The following is a 27,954-nucleotide window of genomic DNA, read 5'->3' as shown; positions in this document are numbered from 1 at the left end:
TGCCGCAGGCTTATGCGACAACAGGTAGCCACCAACATCTTAATTGTGTGGCTTTAAATGAATAACTTTAACAATTTGTTTTAACCCTGCAACAGCTTGACAACTAAAATCAACACTCGGTAATCTTAGAGCGCACTGAATTATTTAGGATATACTAGAGATGTCGTTAGTAATGCTAGCACTTAAAAGAGCGTTGCCGTATCAGCTGTAATGCGAAACAATGTCTTATTTTTAATGATTCGGGATGGAATTTCCAAAACCACCTGAGTGGCTTAGGCTGACAGTCCCATTAACTTTCAAGGAGATTTATGCTCACAAGTCAGAGGCATTTTTGAAAACCTCACCGTTGGGTAGCAGAAAGCTATTAAAGCCTTGTTCCCTGCTAATAGTAACAGCAATGAACCGCTTACAACCTGCATGCTCAGACTCAGCTTCTTTATGGTGTGCGAAGGAACAACTTAGGGCTCAATGGTGGAGTTGTCATAAGCCCGGAATATGAGGCAGCACATAGCTGAGCTGCCCCTGGAGCAGACCAAGGACCAGACTGCTGTGAATCAGTTCTGACACAATTTGGTCCTGTTCTTTCCTTGCTTCAGGGGCTGTGGGGTGTAATCTGTAGCAGTCCTTTACCTGGCACAGATTGCCTTCCCCTGCAGGCTGATCCAGCTGTGGTGGACAGGACATTTGGGGAAAGGGGAGTTCGTGCGGGTGCATGGACGCATGCTTCACAATTTGAATCAAGTCCCAATTGAATCAAAAGTTGCCATCAGATGCATCCAGCTAGCCGTACAGAAGCGTTTCCTTGTAAATAGCTGAAAGGTCACTATGCACATATTCAAATATGTTTGTTGTTCAGTAAAAGAATTTCCAAGGAATAGAATTCAGTGTGCGTGGAGGGTACTCAGGAAAGCGATCTAGGAGTCATCGTGGATAGTTCTCTGCAGACATCCACGCAGTGTGCAGCAGCATTCAAAAAAAGCAAATCGGATGTTAGGAATCATTAAAAAAGGGATAGAGAATAAGACGGAGAGTATCTTATTGCCCTTATATAAATCCATGGTACACCCACATCTTGAATACTGTGTACAGATGTGGTCTCCTCATCTCAAAAAAGATATACTGGCATTAGAAAAAGTTCAGAAAAGGGCAACTAAAATGATTAGGGGTTTGGAACAGGTCCCATATGAGGAGAGACTAAAGAGGCTAGGACTTTTCAGCTTGGAAAAGAGGAGACAAAGGGGGGATATGATAGAGGTATATAAAATCATGAGTGGTGTGGAGAAAGTGAATAAAGAAAGTTATTTACTTGTTCCCATAATATAAGAACTAGGGCCCACCAAATGGAATTAATGGGTAGCAGGTTTAAAACAAATAAAAAGAAGTTCTTCTTCACACAGCGCACAGTCAACCTGTGGAACTCCTTGCCTGAGGAGGTTGTGAAGGCTAGGACTATAACAGGGTTTAAAAGAGAACTAGATAAATTCATGGAAGTTAAGTCCATTAATGGCTATTAGCCAGGATGGGTAAGGAATGGTGTCCCTAGACTCTGTTTGTCAGAGGATGGAGATGGTTTGCAGGAGAGAGATCACTTAATCATTACCTGTTAGGTTCACTCCCTCTGGGGCACCTGGCATTGGCCACTGTCGGTAGACAGGATACTGGGCTGGATGGACCTTTGGTCTGACCCAGTATGGCTGTTCTTATGTTCACCCTCCAGGAGGGAGTCAGTAATATATCTTGCAGTATTGGGCATTAACTATGCAATAGAGCCATACAAGAAAGTTATACTACACATACAAAATACACCAAGTTGGGACCAAAGTTATAGATGACTATAGGAGATTTTGGGAACAGGGCAGCTCCTTAGTATGGATGTTGTATAAGTGTCTTTAAGGAGGTCTGGGACAATGTATATGAAAACATTCACTACAGGTATTATTCTGCTTAAACCTAGCTGGAGTTTTTTTTGGTAAATTGGAAACAATTTCCTTAGCTACTGAAACTTCAGACTCAGATGGCTCCTGCTGGAAAAAGGTATCGAAATACTGGACTGCAATAAGAGCTATAGCTATACTTTGGCGAAGCAATGAAGCTCTGGAGAAGGTGGCTTATAAAAAGACTTAAACCAGAGGACTATGAAAGAATATGGATGCAGAACCTCAGGTGTGCCAGACCTCCATTCAGTGCACATTAGAGCAACTTCAAGGGAGCCCCTAGGGGCTGATACACTAGCCAAGGTTCTTAGAATGTAGTGCCTTCAAGCCACATCTCCTCTCACTCCTGGCATGCCTTCTACACTGAGTGGGAGACGTGTTGGGTGGTGTAAACTCAGACATGCAGGGGAATCCCCAGCTAGCCTCTTAAGGCAGCTTTCTGGCCTCTTTGCACAACAGTCCCTACCCCAAAGAACTTCCAGTCTAAGGATAGCATCAATCAATTTGCTTTTGGAGGAGGCTGTCCAACACAAATCCAACACATATGAAGCAGCATTATTGTATTGGGGGGCGAGGAGGTAGCCCACTATAAATTCATTACTGAGTGGCTCTCTAATACCTGAGTGGAGAAGCAACATGAAGGGACATTTGGTTTTTGTACTGTGGGCTCAGAATTCAGCTGGGGAAGACTGGGTTCTTCAAGCTGAAGCAGTGGGGGCACAGGACCAGTAGGGACTGGGCAAGAGATGGAGGGAATATGGCTTATATTTTAGCCTGGGGAGTAGGATTACTCCTTGGGCCAGTAGGTGTTAGTACATTTTTCAAATGCTGTGTACTTCTGCACAATAGGTGCATAGAGAAATATGGCCAATACATCCAGGAGACTTCTTGCAACAGACCGGGCATGTGGTATAGGGAAAGAGGGCAGCCTTCATGTGGAGGCCTGGGAGCCTTAGAAAAGACAGGATTACAGAGAAAAGATTGCCAAATGGTTAGAATGCTATCTTGGGACTTGGAAGACAACAGTTCAATTCATTTCCAAAGAATGCCACAGGCTTGCTGTATAACCTTGGGCAAATCAATCTCCTGCTTCCTCAGTTCCAATCTGTAAAATGAAGACACAGCGCTTCCATACCTCATACAGCATAGAGTGCAATAGGACTACAGATCCTTTGGCTCTTGGCAGGCTGAGCATAGGCCTGAAATAGTTCTGTTTCCTCTAGTTCAGGGCTGAATTGCCTGAGTAGGGACAGCGCAAAAGCACATCTTTGCTCTCTTATAGTGCCCCTCCGTTGTTTTCACAGGATGGATCACATCCTAATTCAAAGACTGTCTCTCTCTCTCTCACACACACACACACACACACACACACACACACACCATTTTACCTGTGCAGTCGTGCATGTTACCTAACCTCACACTCTCAACTGCATAATATTCTTGTCACAACTACAGCAAGTCCCTACAGGGAAAAGTCATGTTAGGAAAGTATGTGTGCATTATATTTACTGTCTTTTCCATGATAAAGTGTTTTGTCCTTTGGGGAATTAGGTTAATCAGTGTCTACAACTTCTACTCTTCATTTCATTGCCCGCCCGCCATCTGTTCCATTTCCCTGAGCTAGATACATGGAGAGCCAAATCCTTGTGACCAACTTGCTTTCTCCTTTTGCCCTGCTGGTGCTGCATTGACAACAAGTTCTCTACGCAACACAGTTTGGGACCCTTTGCTTTATTTCATTTTTAAAGTGTTCTTCAGAACTGGATCACACTTTTTTAAGCCCCACTCTGTCACTTTAGACAAAACTTGAACAAAAAGTCAGAAAATAACAATAACAAAATCTTTCTAGTTGAAAACTATTACAAAAAAACTAAATAAAAAACAAGATTGGTGTGCTTGAAAACCAAAAGGACAGCAACTCTACTAAAGCTGTCTCATGACTAGATCAGTCACATTCAGACCATATTAATGTTGATCTACTGATTAGCACAGTGCTGAAAAAGTTAAGACCTTGTGGCTTTTAAAAGGGACAGCTTCTCTTTCAACAAGTTATTCTCAGTATACACAGTTAGACACTTGTAATTAAGTCTTATCATTGCTTCTCTAGAGCACAAATAACTAGCACTCTCAGTTAGCCCCCGGGAGTAAAAAGATTGGCTACATTGATGCGTTTGTATAGCATGTTCTGTTGTGGAAAAATCCTCTAACTTGTCTATCAACAGATACAGAATCTCTAAAGGAGATTGTGTTTATAAAGAACTGCTGGGTGCCACAGAGTTCAACTGATCATAAATTGTGTGTGCAATCCACAGATTATTTGGTTGTTAACTGTCTGACACTCCAGAAGGGCTGTGCTGGTTATCTTATTGGTACTACCTGTCGTTTTATGTAATTGCACTATTTACTTAATGTAGATAGTGTGCCCTTATAAAGAACCGCTCCTGTCCTATGATTAATTGAACTGCTTATTTAAAAACCAAACCAAAATATAGGTCAGTTCCTTCCACTAGAACTGTGAAAGTTTGACAAGATTTTGCAGGACAGTGTGAATGTGTGCTTATTTAAAAATCAGAGAAATTAAGTTAGAAAAGTTAAGGACACAATGAAGAAAGAGATAAAGGGGGCACAGTGAAAGATACCCCTGTTCTTTCCCTCCTCCTAAATTAGTTTAAGTAAAGAAATTGGCATAGCAAGGTTGCCTCTCAAAACACTCAGGCATAGCAGTTCTGAATTGTTGGCCACTTGTATATTGCCTGATCTATCTTCTGCCATCTGCCTACATTCACCTTTAGTGGTAGTAGGGGCAACAACAGCTGTCTATGTAGTGTTCCAATAGAGAAGTGCTTTTCACCACAGGCCATCTGAAAAAGGGAAACGGTTTAGGATTGTGTAAGCCCAGGCAGCTTCTCTCTGCAGTCAGCTCCATGTGTAAAATCCTTGATTGCAGAAAAATAACTGATTAATCCCAGGCAGGAAAAGTCAGCTTCCTTCTCCATCAAGGACAGACACAAGGACTGGAGAGTGAAATCAAATAGCTACTCTAGCTTCCCACTGCTGCTTTTCCATACATAACATGCTATTACACCTGCAAAGAAAGGAAGAGACAGAGAAAGGAAAGAAGTAGAAAGAGATGCTAAAGGGAAAAAAGGTTAAGAGAAATGCAGAAAAACAAAGGAGAAGAAACAGACCAAGATAGGGAAGAGACAGACAGTGATTAATATTTGGAGAGTGCTTTCAGTATGCCCATTGCTATATACGTATTGTTATTAAAGGGGTTAATGTACTAGTAGTAGAAGTAACAATAGTATCTCAGAAATTTCTTTCACCAAGTATTAAATGGGATGCCAAAGTTAAGGATGTTCTGGTTATCTCCTCTTTTGGCAGCCAACAACTCATCTGGAAAGTTTCAGGATATGGATTACTATATTTAAATATTGAAAATCTTATCCTAAAACACTAGTGGGAACTAGGCACCCAACTTCTATTTAAAGTCAATGGGAGCAGAGCACTTACCTCCCCTAGGCATGTTTGATCAATCATATCCTTACATCATACGCATGAGGCACAATCATAGACTTTAAGGTCAGAAGGGACCATTATGATCTTCTAGTCTGACTCCTGCACAACGCAGGCCACAGAATCTCACCCACCCACTCCTGTAACAAACCCTGAACCTATGTCTGAGCTACTGAAGTCCTCAACTTGTGGTTTAAAGACTTCAAGGTGGAGAGAATCCTCCAGCAAGTGACCCGTGCCCCATGCTGCAGAGGAAGGCGAAAAACCCCCAGGGTCTCTGCCAATCTGCCCTGGAGGAAAATTCCTTTCTGACCCCAAATATGGCGATCAGCTAAACCCTGAGCATGTGGACAAGACTCACCAGCCAGACACCCAGGAAAGAATTCTCTGTAGTAACTTAGATCCCACCCTATCTAGTGTCCCATCACAGACCATTGGGCATATTTACTGCTAATAATCAAAGATCAATTAATTGCCAAAATTAGGCTATCCCATCATACCATCCCCTCCATAAACTTATCAAGCTTAGTTTTGAAGCCAGATATGTCTTTTGCCTCCACTGCTCCTCTGGGAAGGCTATTCCAGAACTTCATTCCTTTGATGGTTAGAAACCTCCATCTAATTTCAATTCTAAACTTCCTGATGGCCAGTTCATATCCATTTGTTCTTGTGTGCACACTGGTACTGAGCTTAAATAATTCCTCTCCCTCCCTGGTATTTATCCCTCTGATATATTTATAGAGAGCAATCATATCCCCCCTCAGCCTTCTTTTGGTTAGGCTAAACAAGCCAAGCTCTTTGAGTCTCCTTTCATAAGACAGGTTTTCCATTCCTTGGATCATCCTAGTAGCCCTTCTCTGTACCTGTTCCAGTTTGAATTGCACTGGTGGGTGCGAGGGGGAAACTTGGAGTGCAACTGCCCGTGCCCTACCTTTAATGTAAACAGATCACTATGGTACTTCTCATGACCACTGTAAATGAGTCTACGCCTTGCTAGGCACTTCATCATGTCCAGGTGTGGCCTAGCAGCTGTCTCACTGGGCTAGCACTACCTGCTGATGGTCACTCCTGCACTGTGGCTGTTTCTCCATAAGTAACTCATCCCTCTGGCCAGGGCACCATTTTCAGTCCACCCCTTCTGGGGATCACAGGCATCCAAACTGAAAGTCCAAAAGTGTCTTTAACAGGAATAAAAACCTTCTGCCCTCTGTGGGCTCTTCCTCACTCTGTCTTGCTGCAGTCTACAGTCCCCACAGCTGGGCTTGACAACCTTTGGGACAGGCTTATATGCCCCCTTCTTTGGAACCAGTCCCACCAACTACCCTGGGTTCTGGCCCTGAGCCCTGTACTAACCAATTAGGTCTGCTTCTTTACATGTGCTGCAGTACCCAGCCTCTTAAGTTCCCCTCTGTGTTTCCCAGTCTCTTCCCTGAGTAGTCAGGGTTTCCACTAGTCCTCCCTGTCTAGAGAGCTTTCTTTACTGCAGGCAGCTCAGAGCCTCTCCCTCCAGTTCTTTCCCCAGCTGGGCTTTAATACCACTTAGGCAATTCCCCATAAGGAGCTGAAGGTGAAGTAAAGAGGGAGAGCCTGGCTTGACTCACCTCAGGTAAGGCTCATTCTGTAATCAGGTTGGCTTAGGCCCAGGCCCACAAGGTAAGTCTTCCTGTTACAAGCACTCAGTTTGCAGACAAGAATGCTTTAAAAATAAAATGGATAGGATGGGGTAAAAATGAGATCAGGAGGAGCAGGCACAACAAATTTAGCAAAATGTCAAACCTATGTAGGTATCCAAATATGCAGTGCACAAGCCAGGGGTAAAAAGCAATAAAAAGTAATATGTGGGCAAGATATTTTTTTAAAATAATCTATTCTGTACATCTTCCTCCCCCCCCCTTCCTTGTGTTTATTTGCATATTGCCTAGACTACAAGATCTTTGGGCAGCAACCTCTCTTATAGGACTATAAACCAACTAGAACATTTAGGGGTACTGTATAAGCAACATAATATTCATTATACTCATATAGTTGAGGAATTTGTTAATTCCCACTCTGTTTATTTCAAGGAAGGGCTGGGGAATTATACAGAAGCCATATTTTGTGTGGCAAATGCATGTCAAGGTAGAAATACCCACATCAGTGCTGGCACAACCCATTAGGCGACCTAGGCGGTTGCCTAGGGCACTACAATTTGGGGGGCGGCGGTATTTCGGCAGCAGGACCTTCCGCTGCCTCTGTGAGGGGCGGCATTTCGGGGCGGGACCTTCCATCACCTAGGACGGCAGAAAAGCTGGCAGCGTTCCTGACCCACATTGAGTGGCAGAAGAAATTTACCTCTTTGGATTCAAAAGACCTGATACATATTGTTATTTTGGGTACAATTTCACTTGCTTGTCATGTCATACTGATTCCATCTGTGTGGATAGACACACATATGGTTACAGTCATTTTAATAGTTTCAGTCAAAGCCAAGTAGCTTCTCCATCATTGTAAATTTTGTAATCAATATTGGATGTTTTTCAAAAAGATATGTTCTAGTCCAAACAGGAATTAATTCAGGGAAGCCCTAAGACTTGTGTTATGCGGGAGAGGGGGGAGGGGGGAGAGTCAGATCAAATGATCACAGTGGTCCCTTCTGGCTTTATAAGCTATAAGAATTTTTGAAAGGTGCAAACTTCTCTAGTCAATGACATATGGATCAGATTCAGAATTAGTTTCAGTGTGCACTACATCTTTTATAAATTTGGGCTACTTCATCCATGTTTAGGCACCTGCCTGGTATTCCAAAAAGTGCTGAGTACCTGCTCAGCAGCTCCCACTTAAGTCAATGGGGCTCTTTGTGGACATAGAGGTCTGCCCACAAGCAGCAAGTTGCAGGAACAGGGCCTACAACATAGAAAACTGTCTCCCAGCCAAAAGATGCACCAACAAACATGGAAAATTACTCTAACTCCACCCCACTCAGCTAAATGAGGTGTGAATTTCAATTATTGACATATGGTCTATACAGATGGGATCATCTATTAAACGCAAGCCATTTTTTTTTTTGTTTTCCTTTTCTTCAAAAGGAAGTGGGGAAATTGTATTTAAATATCTACACATTAATGCAATGCTAGATATGTGCAGCTACAAATCACAAAAATCAAGAAATGGAAATGTTAAGAGTCTCATAGAAACACTAATGTGATTACTGTGACAAATATGGCAGCTTCCTGCAATATCCTTGGAAGACCTTACTGTAGTAAGTTTATGCATTATTATGGACTTGGATTGTATGTAACCTCTCTGAGGGAGAGGTGTGACAGATAAAGACCATATTGTAAACATGCTAGACAAGTAAAGAATTTTGGGACAACGTGTTAAGTAGATTTCATGGGGAATTCCTAGGTAGAGGTTAATGCCAATACCCCAACTCCCCGCCTTTTGAAGCTTTTCCCTGAAGAGAGGGTCATTGTATGCAGATTACCTATTACAGAAGGCCAAGATCAATGGCCCCAGCCATATAAAGGAAGGGCTGATCAGCCAAGTCCCAGTTCTGATTCTAGATCTAAGATGGATGAACTTGTACGCTTGGGAAGAACCCAACTGTCATAACTATAAAGGGAAGGGTAACAGCCCTCCTGTGTACAGTACTATAAAATCCCTCTTGGCCAGAGACCCCAAAATCCTTTTACCTGTAAAGGGTTAAGGAGCTCAGGTAACCTGGCTGACACCTGACCCAAAGGACCAATAAGGGGACAAGATACTTTCAAATCTTGGTGGGGGAAGGCTTTTGTTTGTGCTCTTTGTTTTGGGGGGAGTTCGCTCTTGGGACTAAGAGGGACCAGACATCAATCCATGCTCTCCAAATCTTTCTGAACATGTCTCTCATATTTCAAACTTCTAAGTACAGCCAGGCAAGGCGTGTTAGTTTTATCTTTGTGTTCTCAACTTGTAAATGTACCTTTTGCTAGGGTGTTTACCTCTGTTTGCTGTACTTTGAACCTAAGGCTAGCGGGGGTACCTCTGGACTCTTTAAGTTTGATTACCCTGTAAAGTTATTTTCCATCCTGATTTTACAGAGATGATTTTTACCTTTTTCTTTAATTAAAATCCTTCTTTTTAAAAACCTGATTGATTTTTCCTTGTTTTTAGATCCAAGGGGGTTGGATCTGGATCCACCAGGAGTTGGTGGGAGGAAGGAGGGGGGCTGGTTAATTTCTCCTTGTTTTAAGATCCAAGGGGTTGGATCTGTGTTCACCAGGGATTTGGTGGAAGAGTCTCTCAAGGCTACCCAGGGAAGGGAGTTAGCCCATTGGGAGTGGTGGCAGCGGACCAGATCTAAGCTGGTAGTCAAGCTTAGAAGTTTTCATGCAGGCCCCCACAGCTGTACCCTAAAGTTCAGAGTGGGGAAGGAGCCTTGACACCAACTGTGGGTTTTGAGGATGTAAACCTACCAGAGCCTTAGGTTGGAGAGGGGGGTGACCTCTGGTAAGCATTTTAGCATGTGTATAGGTTTTTTTATTGTTTTAGTATATTGTCTCTGTAATGCCTTTACCTTAAGAACAGTGTACGTGTTTAGAAGGAGCTGTGTGGTAACTTATAACTGCAGGCAATATACTAGTCATAACCCTCAAGAAACAAGTCAATGCATTCCCCTAGGATACCTGTCAAGCACCCTAGTTACACCCACTTCTTTAAGGGAGAGATGCAACAGGTATGGCAGTTTCCTGAAATATCCTTGGAAGACCTTATTGTATTAAATGTATATACTATTGTGGGCCGGGATTGTAAGTAACCTCTCTAGGGGGACGATACGACAGGTGTGAGACCTGGGAGTTCAAGAGACCATATTGAAAATGGGCCAGATAACTAAGGACTTTTGGGACAAGTGTTAAGTGGGAATTCCTTGGGGGAGGTTAATACAAATACCCCAACTCCAGTTATGCAAAAAAACCCAGCCTTTCTAACCTAGGCTCTGAGAGAGGGTCATTGTTTGCTGATTACCTGTTACAGAAAGCAGAGATCGAAGGCCCAAGCAATATAAAGGAATGGCTGATCTGTCCAGTCTTGGTTCTGGGTCTTAGACTAATTTGTAACTATAGGGAAAACCCATTTGTGGGGTTTGAAAGAGTAAAACCTACCAGAGCCCAAGGGTGGAGTTGGGGTGACCTCTAATAAGCCTTTTAGCATGCATGTAGGTTCTTTTTTCGTTTTAATATGTTTTCTCTGTAACACGTTCACCTTAAGAATAAATGTGCTTGCTCAAAAGGAGCTGTGTGGTCATAGCCCTCAGAGAGAAAGGAAAGCGCAGGCACTGATCTTTTAGGCAGTCTGGCTTGCTGGGGATAATCACAGTGTAAGGTAGGGAGCTGTGCAGCCTTAAATTCCCCATGGAGGAGGGAGTGAGATGTGGGTCTCCGCCCATGAAAAGTGACAGCTAGGAGCCAGAAGCCTTAAGTGGGTACCCTTGGTGGACCATGGAGGGGGAAATACAGGTGCAACTGCTCTGAATATGTAGTTTAATATTGACTTCCTGTCCAAAAGCGTGTGCCATAAAATTGAGCAATACATCCCTGTCATCATCTTCCCGGAAACCACAATTTCTGTATTTCTTTACCATGTAATCTCAATCTCAGCTACGCCTGAACACATTTTTTTTACATCTTATTCTATATCCCGTGGAAACACTACTTGCCAGGAACAATATCTATAAAGCACAGCACAGAGCAGAGTTGCCAACACCAGATGACGTTAAACAAACAGCAACTCTCCACTGCCTAGCAATTAAAATTGATAAGAGTCCTGTGTTCTTCTGGAATTCTTTTCAACTAACAGTGAGCTCTGGAATTGCCAATCACTGAAGGTTTTTATGACATTGCTTCTTATAAACGAACAGTCTTATGGGAGCTGATAAGCGCTTGTGTATGCTTTACTGGTGTTTGCGAATGGCCAAGACTGTTGACAGGGGGTTTATTGTTGTGAAAGACACCAACAGCACCCCAAGGACAGCCTGGGACATTCCAACACTTGTCATAGAGGTGGCAATTTCCCACTAAATCACACAACACCATGACTTCACAGACCTCCAGCTGAGCTGATAATGACTTTAGACTTTGATGCTTGGAGGTTGAGAGAAAGCGAGTGTTTTACTCGTTCTGGAACTCGAACAACATACCAGAACTCCTGATCAACTGGGGAAAAAATGAGGCTGAAACTACACTGGAGATTTCAGCCATTGCTGGCCAGCCACTGATGTTACTGCACCAGCAGAGGCTGCTTCAGAAAAGACAACTGCATGGCAACATATTTCTGAGAGTGGCAGATTGGCAGCAGGGGGATCAGTGTCCCCAGGCTGGGTGGCTTTGTGCCTGGCAGGGGACCATGCTGCCTGTTAACTAGGGCCCTACAGGCTGGCAGCTTCACCCTGTCAGTGCCCAGGTATTGAACTATTCTCATCTTGCAGGGTCTATCACTGGGGTCCAGCTGCCTCTGCAGCCCCAGGCTGGAATCTATGCTGTCAGCCTCCAACCTGGCCTCATGGGGGTGCTGGGGGTCTGCCATTAACTTATAGGAGGATATGAGGAGGCCGCAACTGACGTTTTGTTTAGGACTGCGGATTGGCTTGAATGTCCTCTGTGCTAACTACTGTGTAGGCAAATTAAACTGCTGTCAGCCATGATTTGTACTAGCACCACTTAATCAAAATGGGTACATGGCACTGATGCAAATTATTATTATTATTTGTACTGTGATAGCACCTAAGAGCCCTGGTCATGGACCAGGACCTCATTGTGCTAGGCGATGTACAAACACACTGCAAAGATGATACCTGTCCCAAAGAGTTATATTGCCGTTTACAGTACCTACCAATAGGAGTTTGCACCACTGACTTTGCTATACCCATGACAGCCCCGGGATGGTTGAAATCACAGCAAACCCCCAGTTTAGCCAAGGCCTTTTAAAATAAATAAATACATAAATAAATCTCTTCTCCTTATGTAATTTCTGTTTCATAGTGCAGCCATACATTCCAATTACTGTGCTCCAAGCAAGCAAGAATGCTGTGACATCCCATAGCCACCTTTGCTCAAAGATTCCTTCAGGTCCAGTCTTGCTATAGGATTATCTCAGAAGGAAAGCTGGTTGGAGATTTTAGTCAGAAACGCCAATTTGTCAAAACCAAAATGTTTTTTGGGAACATTTCCGTTTCAACAAACTTCCAATGAAATGCAGGCAGGTATCCATCAGAACTGTAAATCCCCACTCCCTACTTTTGCCTATGTGCTGGCAGGTCCAACAGATGCATGGAGGTGACCTGGTTGGACATATTACTAGGTAAGTAATTATTACTAAAACCCCGAAAGTCACCATTACTGCATTTGCAGGAGAGTTTCATAGTGATATAATAGCTACACATTTTACAAAGTTCATACACCTGTCATAGTGCATCATGCCTTCTCCCACACCATGCTGAGTCTCTTGCATCAGCTTCAAATGAATATACAGCGTTACGGCTAGATATGAGCCAGACAAAATGGACCATCCTCTGAGTTGTTGTGAAGATAATTTCCATAATGTTTGTGAGGTACTCAGATACTAAGGCGATGAGTGCCACAGAAATCATCATCCATCCTATGCACTGGATGAATAATGCCTACGCACCAGGGGGAGTAAAATTAAGGTTGCAAGGCTACCTTCATTACGCCATTTGCTAAATCTGGGGACTGCTTTAAACAACCGCAACGTTCTTTTAACATGGTTTTTACCATGAAATACTAAATAGAATTATGATTAAATAATAATTATACAAGATAAAAGATATCACAGTTCGTAACAGGCAGAGAAAATAAGAGCCATGAAAGGCTGTAATCCCTAATGCACATGAATCTGGCAAGAATTGTGCAGGCATCATGTGTTTAATTGAATATTTATGTTCATATACACATGTGCCTTCCATATGTAAAACAAAGTCAAAACAGAAAACTCAAAGAGATTGTTGAGCAGTAAATGTCAGATGCCCTGATATCTTAGAAATTGCTGAGCCAACAGGTTACTCCGTGGAAAGTGTTGCGATATCATCTTGTACTTTCTGGACCACTGATAAGATAACAGCATATAATCACATGGAATTTATTCTCACTATTGTTATACAAATATACATTTTTATATATCCTTGTGACATTTACCTACATTTCTGTGTCTTCTAGGATACAGGCGAATGAGCAACAAGTGAAATAACCCTGAAAGATCTTATGAAACAGTCTGTGGAAGAGAGGATTTGCTTAAATTTGTGAACGTCAGGGAAAGCTCTCTACAGGATACAAACCAAGCACTGGTTCTGCACATGTATCCATCTGGGATGATCAGATGATCCTTCGCCCGAGGAAGTGTGGAGAAGATGTCACCTCCACAACACTGTCCCCTACCTCCACTGCCCTGCATGGTAAAGTGGTCATGGGGGCTTCATTGACTTAAGGGAATGGGGTCAGGGGATTCTGCCACTTTTTGCAGCACTGTCCCTTATTCTGCTCCTGGATCTGCTCCTGACAGAAGGAGAGACCACTTTAGTTCCAATTATAGGTATACTAGGGTACCTCGCCTTTGGTTCCCTCCATGGCTGCTACTGAACAGGAGGATCCACTGGGCAGTGTGATTTCTGCTGAAATTATACTGCCAAGAAGGAGCTGCAGCCATCTTTTGGAATCAGCTCCTGTCTGAGCAGAAAGGGGTTCCCTTTCCCACAGATATCTGTTGGACTGATATCTGTTGGACTGGAACCGAGCAGAGTGTCCATAATCTGGCTCAGCCTCCCCAACCTACTCCTCCCAGAGGAGGTATATCCAAGGAAAGTCCATGAGAGGAGCCTCCTAGAGGTTTCCATTGTTGGTACATGCAACTGAGGAAGGAGTGCTTCATGCTTTTGAGAACAATTCAATCTGGACAATAAGAACATATTGAGAGGGGTAAAGGATTCATCAAGGAAAGAAAAGAAACAGAAATGAAGTAGAGGTGGGTGGACAAGCAACAATGGCTAGGAGTGTGTTCCTAAATTACATAATAATGGACGCTGCAGCACATCCAGCTTCTGGAAACATATGTAAGCCACTCAAAATTCTCTCCCATACTTTTTCATATTGCAATAGAAATTCTCCTGTGGAAGTGTAGCCACATATAATGTTTGGGGGTACAACATTCAGCCCCCAAACAATTACCTGATTACTATTATTTCTTGTGCTTTTCATATGAAATCATTTCCTCTAGTTTTGTTTTATAGAATTCCTGTTTTTCAGATCACTTTTTATTGAAATAGAACTGATTTAACAAAAGCTAGAAAACCAACCCCAGACATACAAGTGTTGCTCCAAATTTGCTATTCAGTTTGTTTACAATTGCAACATAGCATTAAGAATGCAATAAAAGTTATCTAAAAATATCTACTGAACAGTGAAAAGTCAGCTGCGTTTACACTCAACACTTAAAGGCCTAAATTTTCAAGAGACTAGTGATTTTGGGTACCTCAGTGCCCAACTTGAGACAGAGCTTTCTCAGGGGCTGGCCCAAGATTATGGAATGAACTCCCACAGGAAGTAAAGACCACAAACATCACCACCTTTCTCTCTAAGTGCAAGGTACATTACTTTATTCTTGCCTTCTCTAATATATAGCAACATATGTATGTGTATATGCACGCGCACACACACACAAATAAGAATTTCAGAACAAAACACTCCACACAATTCTATTTCTGGGTGAGAGATGAGAGAACAGATATGTGACAAATGTTAGTCACATTGCTTACTGCATTACTGGAAGGCACTCCGATACAATGGTGATGAGTGCAGTATAAGAACCTATACAGAATAGAAATGTTAATGGCTCAGCACTTTCTGAAAAATCAAGCCTCTTTTAAATATCTCAAATTAGGTGCCCAAAACACTAATCATATTTGAAAGGACCAGCATTGTTGAAAAGAGAGTTCTTCTAAACATAATACAAACAGCAATGTTCATGATACTTTTAAGGCCCCAATCCTGGAAACACTTATGCATGTACTTAAGTTTACTTACACACATACTCTGATAGAAATCAATGGGGGTACTCAAGTAGTAAAGTTAAGTATATACATAAGCGTTTGCAGGATTAGGGCCTAAGGTATTATTGAAAACATAGTTAGCCATTCCCCTGTACTATTAGGAACCTAATCACCTTCATTGTAACAGTGTATGAGAAACAGAATGAGAAAAATAACTACAGTAAAAGCTGTTTTATCTGGCACTTCACCAACCGGAAAGCTCTCTAAACCATCATTTCTGATCTTCATTGAAAGTCCGGATTATAGTCTTGTTGGCGTGGGGCCAGCAGGGGGTTGGGGCACGGGAGGGGGTGCGGGGAGCAGGCTCTGGTAGGGAGTTTCAGTGCAGGAGGGGTTTGGAGCACAGGAGCGGGTACGGGGTGCCAGACCTGGGGCCACTCACCTCGGACGGCTCCCCACAAGCAGCAGCTTGTCCCAGCTGCTCCTAGGCAGAGGCGTGGTAGGCAACTCTGCACACTGCCTCTGCCTGCAGGCACCGCCCTCACAGCTCCTATTGGCCGCTGTTCCCGGCCAATGGGAGCTGCAGAGCCAGTGCTCAAGGAGGGGCAAGGACAGCGCACAGTCATCTGCCACGCCTCCACCTAGGAGCAGCTGGGACAGGTCACCACTTGCGGGGAGATGCCCGAGGTGTGCGCCCCCCGGATCTGGCACCCCGCACCCGCTCCCATGCCCCAAGTCCCTTCCCGCACCCAAACTCCCTCCCTCTTAATTAACTGGCATTTGTCACTTACCGGCACCCCCATTTCCCCAACATGCCGGATAAAACAGCTTTTACTGTAGAAACAAGACTGTTCAGCAACAGTTTATCATGCAAAGAGTATAAGTATATTTATGGTACCATTAGTGATGCTGGGTATGAAAATTCACTTTTAAAAAAATATATTGAGAGTTTCTCTTTCAATTAAGCAATTCACCAGAGGAATATTTAAGAAAAGAATAACTATATGACAATGTTTTGATTTTTCAGCAAGTTGTCTCAAAAAGAAACCAAGCAGGGGAAACCATAATGGCACGTGCTTTCTCCTCTTCATTTGTTCTAGGAGAGAGAACCAGTTTGGAGCAGTTTTGTTACACAATCATCTGATGCTATTTGTAAGTATGAAGGACAAAAACCACATTGTCTAAAATGAACCTGGAAACACTAAGGTCTCTTCTCCACTCAATATATACATTAATTCCAAAGAGTGCTAGTAGGAGTTATCCATACACAAAAAAGAAGAGAAAAAACTAGACACCTAGACATTCCATTTCAGTCACTGGATTCCACTAGCAATGAGATAGCAGCTTTCAATTTCATATTATCAATGTTACGGAACTGAATTATCAAATGACACATTAATATCATAACAACTCAATAGATAATAGTGAGAAGAATGGATGAGATTAATATTGCCATTAAAATTATCAATATGAAACATAAAAAGATCTGAATCAATATTTGCAGAAGCAAGAGAAAATACAATGGAAAAGATGCAGATATTCAGCATGATACATCTATTTTGGTTTTGTTCAAAATTTTCAAGTTTTATAAAAAAAATATCACACTTTGATAGGCAGGAATATATAAAACAGATATCTAAAATAATAATTACATAAAACTAAATAGTACAGGCACAATAGTAGCAATGCCTATTATTAAAGCTGCGGACAATTTCCCTATAACTCTGTTTTCAGTTCCTTACAACTTTTGCAAACTTTAATATTTTGGGGGCTGTGGTTTTCCATGCTTCAACTGGTGTGTGCCACAGGCTGAGGTTTTTCTGAAAGTTTAATCGAAAAGGATTTAGCGATTTTTAAGAAAGTGGTAAATCAAAAATATATAGTTTTGCTATGCAAACAGCTTTATTACTTGACGAGTTTGGAGAAGGAACTTGAAATTTGGTGGAGAAGTACCCCTGAGGTCAAAGAAGTGGCTCTCACTATCCCTTGGTGATCTTCCAGAAAACACCAATCTGGCCACTATGGATGTAGAAGCTCTCTACACCAACATTCCACACAAAGATGGACTACAAGCCGTAAGGAACAGTATCCCCAATAACGTCACGGCAAACCTGTTGGCTGAACTTTGTGACTTTGTCCTCACCCACAACTATTTCACATTTGGGGACAATGTATACCTTCAAGTCAGCGGCACTGCTATGGGTACCCAAATGGCCCCACAATATGCCAACATTTTTATGGCTGACTTAGAACAACGCTTCCTCAGCTCTTGTCCCCCAAAGCCCCTACTCTACTTGTGCTACATTGATGATATTTTCATCATCTGGACCCATGGAAAAGAAGCCCTTGAGGAATTCCACCATGATTTCAACAATTTCCATCCCTCCATCAACCTCAGCCTGGACCAGTCCACACAAGAGATCCACTTCCTGGACAATACAGTGCTAATAAGCGATAGTCACATAAACACCACCCTATACCGGAAACCTACTGACCGCTATACTTACCTACATGGCTCCAGCTTTCATCCAGACCACATCACACGATCCATTGTTTACAGCCAAGCTCTAAGATACAACCGCATTTGCTCCAATCCCTCAGACAGAGACAAACACCTACAAGATCTCTATCAAGCGTTCTTAAAACTACAATACCCACCTGCTGAAGTGAAGAAACAGATTGACAGAGCCAGAAGAATACCCAGAAGTCACCTACTCCAGGACAGGCCCAACAAAGAAAGTAACAGAAAGTCACTAGCCATCACCTTCAGCCCCTAACTAAAACCTCTCCAGCGCATCATCAAGGATCTACAACCTATCCTGAAGGATTATTCCTCACTCTCACAGATCTTGGGAGACAGGCCAGTCCTCGCTTACAGACAGCCCCCCAACCTGAAGCAAATACTCACCAGCAACCACATACTACACAACAAAAACACTAACCCAGGAACCTATACTTGCAACAAAGCCCATTGCCAACTCTGTCCACATATCTATTCAAGGGACACCATCATAGGACCTAATCACATCAGCCACACCATCAGAGACTCGTTCACCTGCACATCTACCAATGTGATATATGCCATCATGTGTCAGCAATGATGTCATGCCCCTCTGCCATGTACATTGGCCAAACCGGACAGTCTCTACGCAAAAGAATAAATGGACACAAATCAGATGTCAAGAATTATAATTCCCCATGCTAATTTTCCCCCTACTGTTACTCACACCTTCTTGTCAACTGTTTGAAATGGGCCATCCTGATTATCACTACGAAAGTTTTTTTTCTCCTGCTGATAATAGCCCACCTTAATTGATTAGTCTCGTCAGAGTTGGTATGGCAACACCCATTTTTTCATGTGCTCTGTGTATATATATCTTCCTACTGTATTTTCCACTGCATGCATCCAATGAAGTGGGTTTTAGCCCACGAAAGCTTATGCCCAAATAAATTTGTTAGTCTCTAAGGTGCCACAAGTACTCCTCATTCTTTTTGCTGATACAGACTAACACGGCTACCACTCTGAAACTATCCCTTTGAATATTGATATCCAGATTGTCCAAGGTATACAATTTGGGGGGCAGCGGGAAGAGGAAATCACCATTTCACCAACTTGCTTTTCACTTGCTCAATTCTGGAAGATCTGACTATGACCTGCACTGCACATGCTCCCAGGCTCCACTGAGTCCTCTGCATAGTTTCTCAACAACCACATACAGTTATAGCTCCCAACTGAACACATACAAAGTGGATCTCCTCTTGCTGCTTCCCCCCAGCAAAATCCCCTTTGTGCCAGGAGAAAAGGAAAACTGGGCTGGGAGCCAGGGGCTCAATCCTCAGTTGTGTTGAATGTGAGAGTAGAAAGGTAACTGTAAACCAGCTTTCCCAATCCCCCAGTCTTGTGCTGACTGGGGGTCGTAATAGCCCCCAATTTAACTTAAAGAAACCTCAGGGCTAAAATGCCTTCAGATTGTTGGATGAAAAGAGCTGGAGAAGGATTATTATAACATGAGCAAAGCAGAGAATGTGATTTCTTTACCTTGGTTATTAAACAACATCCTTGGTTCCTATTTGCATTTTTTAAGCAAGTGAAAAAGAGACTAACAAGAAACCCACATCATCCCTAATAACTTTTCAAGTAGCCATGTCAAACCACCAGAGGAGAAAATACCACATTGCCAGTAAGATGACAGTGAGTGAAGGCTTGTGAATACATCTGCCTTTCCAATTATCATAATTATTTGTATTACAGTGAAGGCACATTGTGCTAGGCACTGCACAAACGTATAGGAAGATCCTGTTTCTTTGTATGAAGAGTTCTGTCTAATCAAGAGCCCTATTCATTTTTCTGCGGTTAAACAAGTCCCATGAGCCTATGCTGCAACTGTCAGCGTTCCAATGTATCTGAATCTCCCATTTAACCTCTTGATAGGGGCAAGATGTTTTCTTCCTGCAGCTGAGACAGTGTTCTTCTAGCTGGAACTGAATAGCCAAGCATCCACAGGCTTTATAGCAAGCCACTAATGTACTTTCAATTGTCCATTAATCACAAAGTCAGTTACTACACAGTTTAAATTGTCTGCAAAGCACAGTGCATGTGTCTTCTATTGCATACGTTGGCACTGTTTGCCGCAATAAATCCAGGGCTCAGATACTTGGAATTAAGCCAAATTGTTTCTTTACAACTGAATCACAATTTTTGCTGTGCTTCGATTGCAATGAAGGTTTTCAAAGAGGCCTACCTATAGAGCAGTCCCAAATTTTCCTAGTACTTGTGAAGCTGCATAAAGTAAAGCTGCCAGACTTGCCTAAGCAACCATTTGACATACCCGGGGCAATGTCAACATGATGCCCATTGGTTTTCTTAAGATCATTCATGTTTGACTCTTCAGAAGGCTGGCAGAATAGTTTTTCTAGAGCAGAATTCCTAACAAATATAACACTATTAAGTGCACGCTTTGTATGGATGATAATGTTCATCGGCTGCTCCCAGGAATTAAAGGACAGGTATTCCAAAAACAACTCTCACAAACAAAAAACAGACAAGTGTAGACTATTTTTTCAAGCTCTTATGCCAAGCCCAGAAAACTGATATATGGACTGTCTGTGATAATAGACAGACTTTGAGACACTATAATCATCCTACACTTTTCCAGCCACTTTCAGTTTGAAGGACCTTGATACAGGTGGGGTTGGTCGAGCCATCTATTAATAAGGTTGCCCAACACTTCCCATCATAAGACCTGGTTTTCCATTGCATAAAAGTACACCAAACTTAAATGGTTTGGGCTGAAATTGTCCATGCTGGGTGTCTGTCTCAGGTTGATTTTTTTTTTTTTTTTGGGGGGGGGGGGGGAATTTCAGCCAAACAGTGCAGCCGTTTCCAAGAATGAGGTTAGTGGAAAATACATTGTTTTGCCCATTTTTTAAAATTCAAAAGATTTTTTCTTTGAGACGTTCTAGCTCTGCTTTTGAGTGGGGACTTGAAATTTGGCAGGGAGTAGCCTATGTCTGAGGTATATGCCTATCCCTGTGAAAATCTGCTCTAATTTGCTTGTTAGATACCTTTGAAAAATTTCTGTTCACACATGGTCAGTAGAGACTTGCTAGAGGGTTGCAGCTAAGTTGCAGACAGAATTTGTTGGCATTGAGCATGCTCCAGCCTGGGGCCAAGCAGGACTTTCCTTGTGATTGCAGTTCCTGGATGCTCAGTTCCGAGCACTGCAATGAAAATCGGAAGCCTGACTCTCCTCTGCTGGACTGGGAGTTGGGGTAAGAGGGAACCTGGAACTCGATAGACAAGATGACTGGGACTCTCAGCCAGGGAGAGAAACAGTGGTGCGACTGGGGGAGCCAGCGTGTACGGAGACGAAGCCTGGATTAGTTGCTGGGGGAGAATGAACAAGAAGATTAGGACTGTGGGGTCCCGCAGGGATCGGGTCTGGGTCTGTTCAATATCTTCAAGTTTGCGGATGATACCAAGCTAGGAGGGGTTGCAAGTGCTTTGGAGGATAGGATTAAAATTCAAAATGATCTGATAAACTGGAGAAATGGTCTGAAGTAAATAGGATAAAATTTAATACGGACAAATGCAAAATACTCCATTTAGAAAGGAACAAATCAGTTGCACACATGCAAAATGGGAAATGACTGCCTAGGAAGGAGTACTGCGGAAAGGGATCTGGGGTCATGGTGGACTACAAGCTAAATATGAGTCAACAGTGTAACACTGTTGCCAAAAAAGCAAACATCATTCTAGGATGCATTAGCAGGAATGTTGTAAGCAAGAAACGAAAAGTAATTCTTCTGCTCTACTCCATGCTGATTAGGCCTCAGCTGAAGTATTGTGTCCAGTTCTGGGCACCTCATTTCAGGAAAGATGTGGACAAATTGGAGAGAGTCCAGAGAAGAGCAACAAAAATTATTAAAGATCTAGAAAACATGACCTATGAGGGAAGATTGAAAAAATTGGGTTTGTTTTGTCTGGAAAAGAGAAGACTGAGAGGGGACATGATAACAGTTTTCAGGTACATAAAAGGTTGTCACAAGGAGGAGGAAGAAGAATTCTTCTTCTTAACCTCGGAGAATAGGACAAGAAGCAATGGGCTTAAATTGCAGCAAGAGAGGTTTAGGTTGGACATTAGGAAAAAGTTCCTAACTGTTAGGGTGGTTAAGCACTGGAATAAATTGCCTAGGGAGGTTGTGGAATCTCCATCATTGGAGATTTTTAAGAGCAGGTTTGACAAACACCTGTCAGGGATGAGCTAGCTAATACTTAGTCCTGCCATGAGTTCAGGGGACTGGACTAAATGACCCCTCGAGGTCCCTTCTAGTCCTATCATTTTATGATTCTATGGCTGTGAATGAGTCAGGGGAGGTGTGGTAGATCTGACAAGGAGCAAGGCTGCAGGTGTAGACCTGGGATTGGCTGGGCAAAGAAACTGGGACAAGATGTGGGGGAGGGGGAAACAATGAACAAGGAGTATGGGGATGGAGAATGAGACAGTGAGGCGGGGGCACAGAGGCTTGGAAAGGAAGAGACAGATCAAATGAGGAGTGTGGGGTGGGGAGACTGGGAATGGCTTGGCATGGAGACTGAGCCAGGGGTCAGACTGGGAGTGGCAAGTCTAGGGCTGAGACTAGGACTTGCTGAGCAAGGAGGCTGGGAGCTTGAGGAGTGGAAACTAGGACTGGCTAGATGAGGAGCCAGGGGTGTGGAAGAGACAAGACAGAGGGAATGAGGCAGAAGGGTCAAGCTTGGGAGAGAATGGACAGAAAAGCCTTTGCAAACTAGAGCACACAGTCCTCCTGAGCCTGAAATGGAACCCAAGATTCCTGAGTCTCACCATTCCTCTGCTGTCGGCAAACATCTGTGAAACCCATCAAAAAAGTGTCCCATCCACCTCCCATGCTGGTCCACACAGAGGATGACAAGTACTACTGCTACCAGTTACTCACAAAACAATCTTGTTAAAAGAACATTATTAAGGTTGCAAAGTCCAGTATTGAACAATTAGGAAATGCCAGAATGAATTTGACCTGCTTGTGCATATACCTTATGACACAGTCTTTAATTAGACTATTATTTTTCCACAGATCCCCCACCACCACCACATACACCCCATTTCTGATGCAGCATGGCCCTGCTTAGCTTGTCAGAGCCAAGAGATCACAGCACAAGATGGCAGGGGGTGGGCTTTTCCATGTGACTGCTTCAGGCAGATGTCTTAAAGCATGAGTTCAATCGGTTCTGACATTGCTCCTTTAATCTTCACAACTACTACTAAAGCTGGAGTTTCCTCTCAAAAAGTATTTTAATTACAAAACCTCCAGGCTTCCACCTTCCTTCCCTGGACTGACATTTGTGCAAAAGCCATTTCCACTGCTTCCTCATTTAATACAATAGAAACTGGTAGTATAACTGCCATTGGCACAATGGCACCAGCCAATGCTGAGCAGAACTAAAGCAGATTTTGTGGCCGCAGGGAGCACTCTCAATGCCTCACTGTACAATGTCTAATGGTTTGTTGTTCTCCCTGATAGCGTTCTTTTAGTAATTAGCTAACAAAGGAGAAAGTCGTAGTAAAATCAAGCCTATTTACATGGCTTAGTAGTATCTCCCATTCCCCATCCTGGTTCCTGCCAGTGTCTTATTCAGTACCATTTGGAAAGAAGAATTGGAACACCCTTGTCCTTGTATTAAATCTGTTATTTCTGAACTTCCAGGAGGCCAGAGTTCAGTTTCTCTCTTAGTCACTGGAAATCATCCGTTTATGCTGAATTAAGAGTCTGATTATCTTAAATGAAAGCAGATGTTATTAAGAAAGAAAGAAAGAAGGGATAGATGCAAAAAGCACCCACATGCCTTGTCAAATCCAATGGAAATTTTTGTGAGGGAGGATCTAAACTTGAATTACACCATATTGTAGTTGAGAGAAAAGTCTTTAGTCTATCTGACACAGGAACAACAAAATCCTTTCTCTTTCAGAGCTTAATAGATTAGATGTTCCTTCAAAATGTCTCCAATCTGTGTTTGTTTCATAGCCCCCATCTTGTTTGCCAAGTGTTAACATATAGGATTATTCATTTCCCAATACCTGATCAGAAGGATTAAAAGCTGTTTGAATCTTGTTTGGATGCTTCTTGTTTCTTTCTGCTTCCCCACACAGTGGCCATGTCTGTCACAGGAAACCTGCTCTCATTAACAAAATGAAACAGTTTACTTCTGGGATATCAGTTTAGGATAAATAATGCATTTTCCTTCTCCTAAGCATACATTAACATCTAAGTAGCATAAGTACATACTTCCTTAGCGCAGATAATCATTATAGCCTTTTGTTCCGTTTCACACCTTCTAGTAAACATGTCTAAGGCCTTTTTGGATTGGTTCCTGCTCAGATTGGGTTTGAGTTTACAGCAGTAATAAGAATTAGTGAGAAAACAGATATCCAACAAATTTTAAAATCATGTTAGTTGTGACCACATAAGTTACGTGCTCAGACACTGCCACTGCAAGAAGCATAACTGGTTGTTTTAGCATAGCAAATAGCCCTGACCCCATAGTACTCTGTCTGCAAGTGGTGTTCTTTTGCTGGATTGTTTCTCCTCTATCTCATCCACAATGCTGGATACAGAACAAGAGGAAGTAGCAGCAACTTCACACGGATGTTACAGTATTGCAGAGTGCAAACCAAACAGCAGTGGCTAGGGCCCATTAACTTGGTATTAAGAGTTTTCCTTGTCACTATGTAAACAATGAGAGACTGAGCCGCATTCAAACCTAATTGACTAGGGCATTGGGACAAGCAGGAAAGACTTATTTGGGAGCAGTGAGTAAGGTTTGCTTTTAATGCCCTCTATTCCAGACAATACAGTCAGGGTAAGGTAGGGTTACCATTCGTCCGGATTTACCCGGACATGTCCTCCTTTTTGTGCTAAAAATAGCGTCCGGGGGGAATTTGTAAAGCACTCACAATGTCCGGGATTTCCCCCCTCCCCCGGAGCGGCTGGGAGGGCTGCAGGGAAGTCCCGGGCTGGACTCCGGAGCAGCTGGAGAGGAGCTCCGCCCTGCATTCTGAGCAAGTGTCTCAGCACAAAGTGCAGCCCTCCCCTTTTGCAACTGGGAGCGGTTACTGCCATGCAGCGTAGCAAAACGGGAGCGAGAGCACTTTGTGCTGATACAAGGGCAGCTCTCTCCTGCAACCCGGTCCGGGCCAGGGACCGGGTTTTGTTGTGCAGGGCCAGGGACCGGGTTTTGTTGTGCTGGGGAGCTCAGCCACGTGTCCGGCTCGCACAGAGCCCAACACCCTGTTCTGAGCAGCAGGGTAAGGGGGGCAGGAGAAGGGGCAGGGAGGTTCTGGAGGGGGCAGTCAAGAAACGGGGGGGGGGCTTTTTGGGGGGAGTGGAGAAAGTTTTGGGCAGTCAGGGTACAGGTAGGGGGTAGGGTCCTGGTGGGCAGTTGGGGGGGGGTCTTAGGAGGGGGCAGTTAGGGGACAAGGAACAGGGAGTCTTAGGTAGGGGGTGGGGTTCTGGAGGGCAGTTAGGAGCAGGGGTCCCAGGAGGGGGCAGTCAGGGGACAAGGAGCGGGGGGGTAGGGGGCTGGGAGTTCTGGGGGGGAGCTGTCAGGGGGCAGGAGTGGGGAGAGGGATCGGAGCAGTCAGGGGACAGGGAGCAGAAGGGTTTAGATGGGTTGGGAGTTCTGGGGGGGGCTGTCAGGGGGCAGGAGTGCGGAGAGGGATCGGAGCAGTCAGGGGACAGGGAGCAGAGGGGTTTAGATGGGTTGGGAGTTCTGGGGGGGAACTGTCAGGGGGCAGGAGTGGGGAGAGGGATCGGAGCAGTCGGGACAGGGAGCAGAGGGGTTTAGATGGGTTGGGAGTTCTGGGGGGGGGCTGTCAGGGGGCAGGAGTGGGGAGAGGGATCGGAGCAGTCGGGACAGGGAGCAGAGGGGTTTAGATGGGTTGGGAGTTCTGGGGGGGGGCTGTCAGGGGGTGGGGAGTGGTTGGATGGGGCGTGGGAGTCCCAGGGGTCTGTCTGGGGGTGGGGGTGTGGATAAAGGTTGGGGCAGTCAGGGGACAAGAGGCAGGGAGGCTTAGATAGTCCTGGGGGGCAGTTAGGGGCAGGGGTCCCAGGAGGGGGTAGTCAGGGGACAAGGAACGGGGGGAGGGTTGGGAGGTCAGGGGGGGCGGGAAGTGGGAGGGGCAGGGGCGGGGCTTCTCCCGTCCTCTTTTTTGCTCGCTGAAATATGGTAACCCTAGGGTAAGGTGCTCCTGTACATTAGAAGGCACCCTCTGCTGAGCCATCTTCACCAGAGAGCAAAAAGGGGACTGAGGGTATGAGCCAACATGGAACCAAGAGACAATACCACTTTGTCTCCCCTTCATCTTCATCCTCATCCTCCCTCACACGTACCCCTTCTCATCTGTGCTGTCCAAAATATAAATGTGTGGCCACTGCACAAGAATAACCCCCTGATGAGAAAGATATAAAGTGAAAAACAAATTCTCTGTCTGATAGGAATAACAAGTATCAGTGTGCTACTAGAGGGTATTACAACAGCATATAGCACAATAGGGTCCTGGTCCATGACCAGGGTTCCCAGGCACAACAGTAACACAATTACATACCAATTACAACTAGTGCTTAAAACCAGCACCTACCCACCCAGACACATAAGGAGGAAAGAAACAGACCTATCCACTCCATCCCCGGCTTGACAGCAAGAATAACCTGCCTCTCAGTAGATACCTGCAGATACACTGGGTATTCTCCACAAGAATAAACAACCTTAGGTATACTTCAAACAAACACAAAATTTGAATGTGGTGCTAGCCACACCTCTTGGCAACATTTTTTAAAATGACATGGTAACTTACAAGACTATAAGTATGTAAAAACACTACTCAACTCCAAAATAAGTGCGCTTACAAAAAATACTGTAATTAACAGAAGGCTTCACTGTGTATTTATTTTATATTACAAAGTGGAAGGTCCTGTTTTGTTAATCTCCTTGACTTCATCCATAGGTACAGAAAAAGTTCACAAGAGTAATTCATTTCATTTGGCTCCTGCAAAAGCCTTCGATAATGTCTCACTTGATAAGCTCCTTTTTAAAATACAACTTGTGCTAAGTGCTGGTTGAAACTGAAGAAAAAAAGCTCTGTTGCAACAATGGTTTCCCACAGGGGTTTGTACACAGAACTCTGTTTTCAATTCTACATAACTGACCTAAGCAAAGAAACTAATAGTATTTCTTTCAAATTACAGGCAGCATAATGCAACAGGTGCACACTATAAATAAATAGGAGAGACACTGTTCATCTTTAAGGACAAGATAATTTAGCAATTAAAATGTATTATGAATATAAAGCATTAGAATTGGGACTCAGGATCATGAATGGAACAGAAAGTAAATATAGGTTTCAGCTTTAAATATTAGGTGTTGCCATTGGTATGGAGCAAGCCTTTTCTTAAAATTGGTGACAAAACCTTGAGGTGGAGAGATTGGATGGAGAGAGGAATTATGACTATGTCCCAGCTAACTGACAATGATAATTTAGAGTGACAAGATGGGTGAGGTAATATCTTTTATTGGACCAACTTCTGTTGGTGAAAGAGACAAGCTTTCAGGCTCCACAGAGCTCTTCTTCAGGTCTGTGGAGCTCAAAAGTTTCTCTCTTTCACTAACAGAAGTTAGGCTAATAAAAGATATTACCTCACCCACCTGTCTTTCTCATATCCTGGGACCAACACGGATACAACAACATGGCAAACAACAGAAATTTTTGTCAGACAAAGAAAAAAACCTTCATTCCTGAACACCTTTTGCCTCCCATCACCATGTCTCCAGAGAAAATCTACGTTTGCTGGCAAAAATGAAAATAAAATTGCATCTTTACAAATACTCTTGGAGCAAAACCGAGTTCTTTCACACAGCTCTACTATGGCCTAGATAAAAAAGCATAGATTGATATGTTTGCTTGTTTCTGTTTCTTG

The 27,954-nt window shown here is 43.5% G+C and overlaps 1 protein-coding gene across 2 annotated transcripts in view; it reads right to left on the bottom strand.

The window, feature by feature from the left end:
- Positions 1–27,954, bottom strand: part of KCNQ1 (potassium voltage-gated channel subfamily Q member 1) — a 559,181-nt gene that overhangs the window by 521,951 nt on the left and 9,276 nt on the right. The gene's annotated exons all lie outside the window — the stretch shown is intronic.

This window comes from Malaclemys terrapin, chromosome 4 (genome assembly GCF_027887155.1).
Source record: "Malaclemys terrapin pileata isolate rMalTer1 chromosome 4, rMalTer1.hap1, whole genome shotgun sequence".
NCBI classification, from domain to species: Eukaryota; Metazoa; Chordata; order Testudines; family Emydidae; genus Malaclemys; species Malaclemys terrapin.
This window is presented reverse-complemented; position numbering and strand designations above follow the sequence as displayed.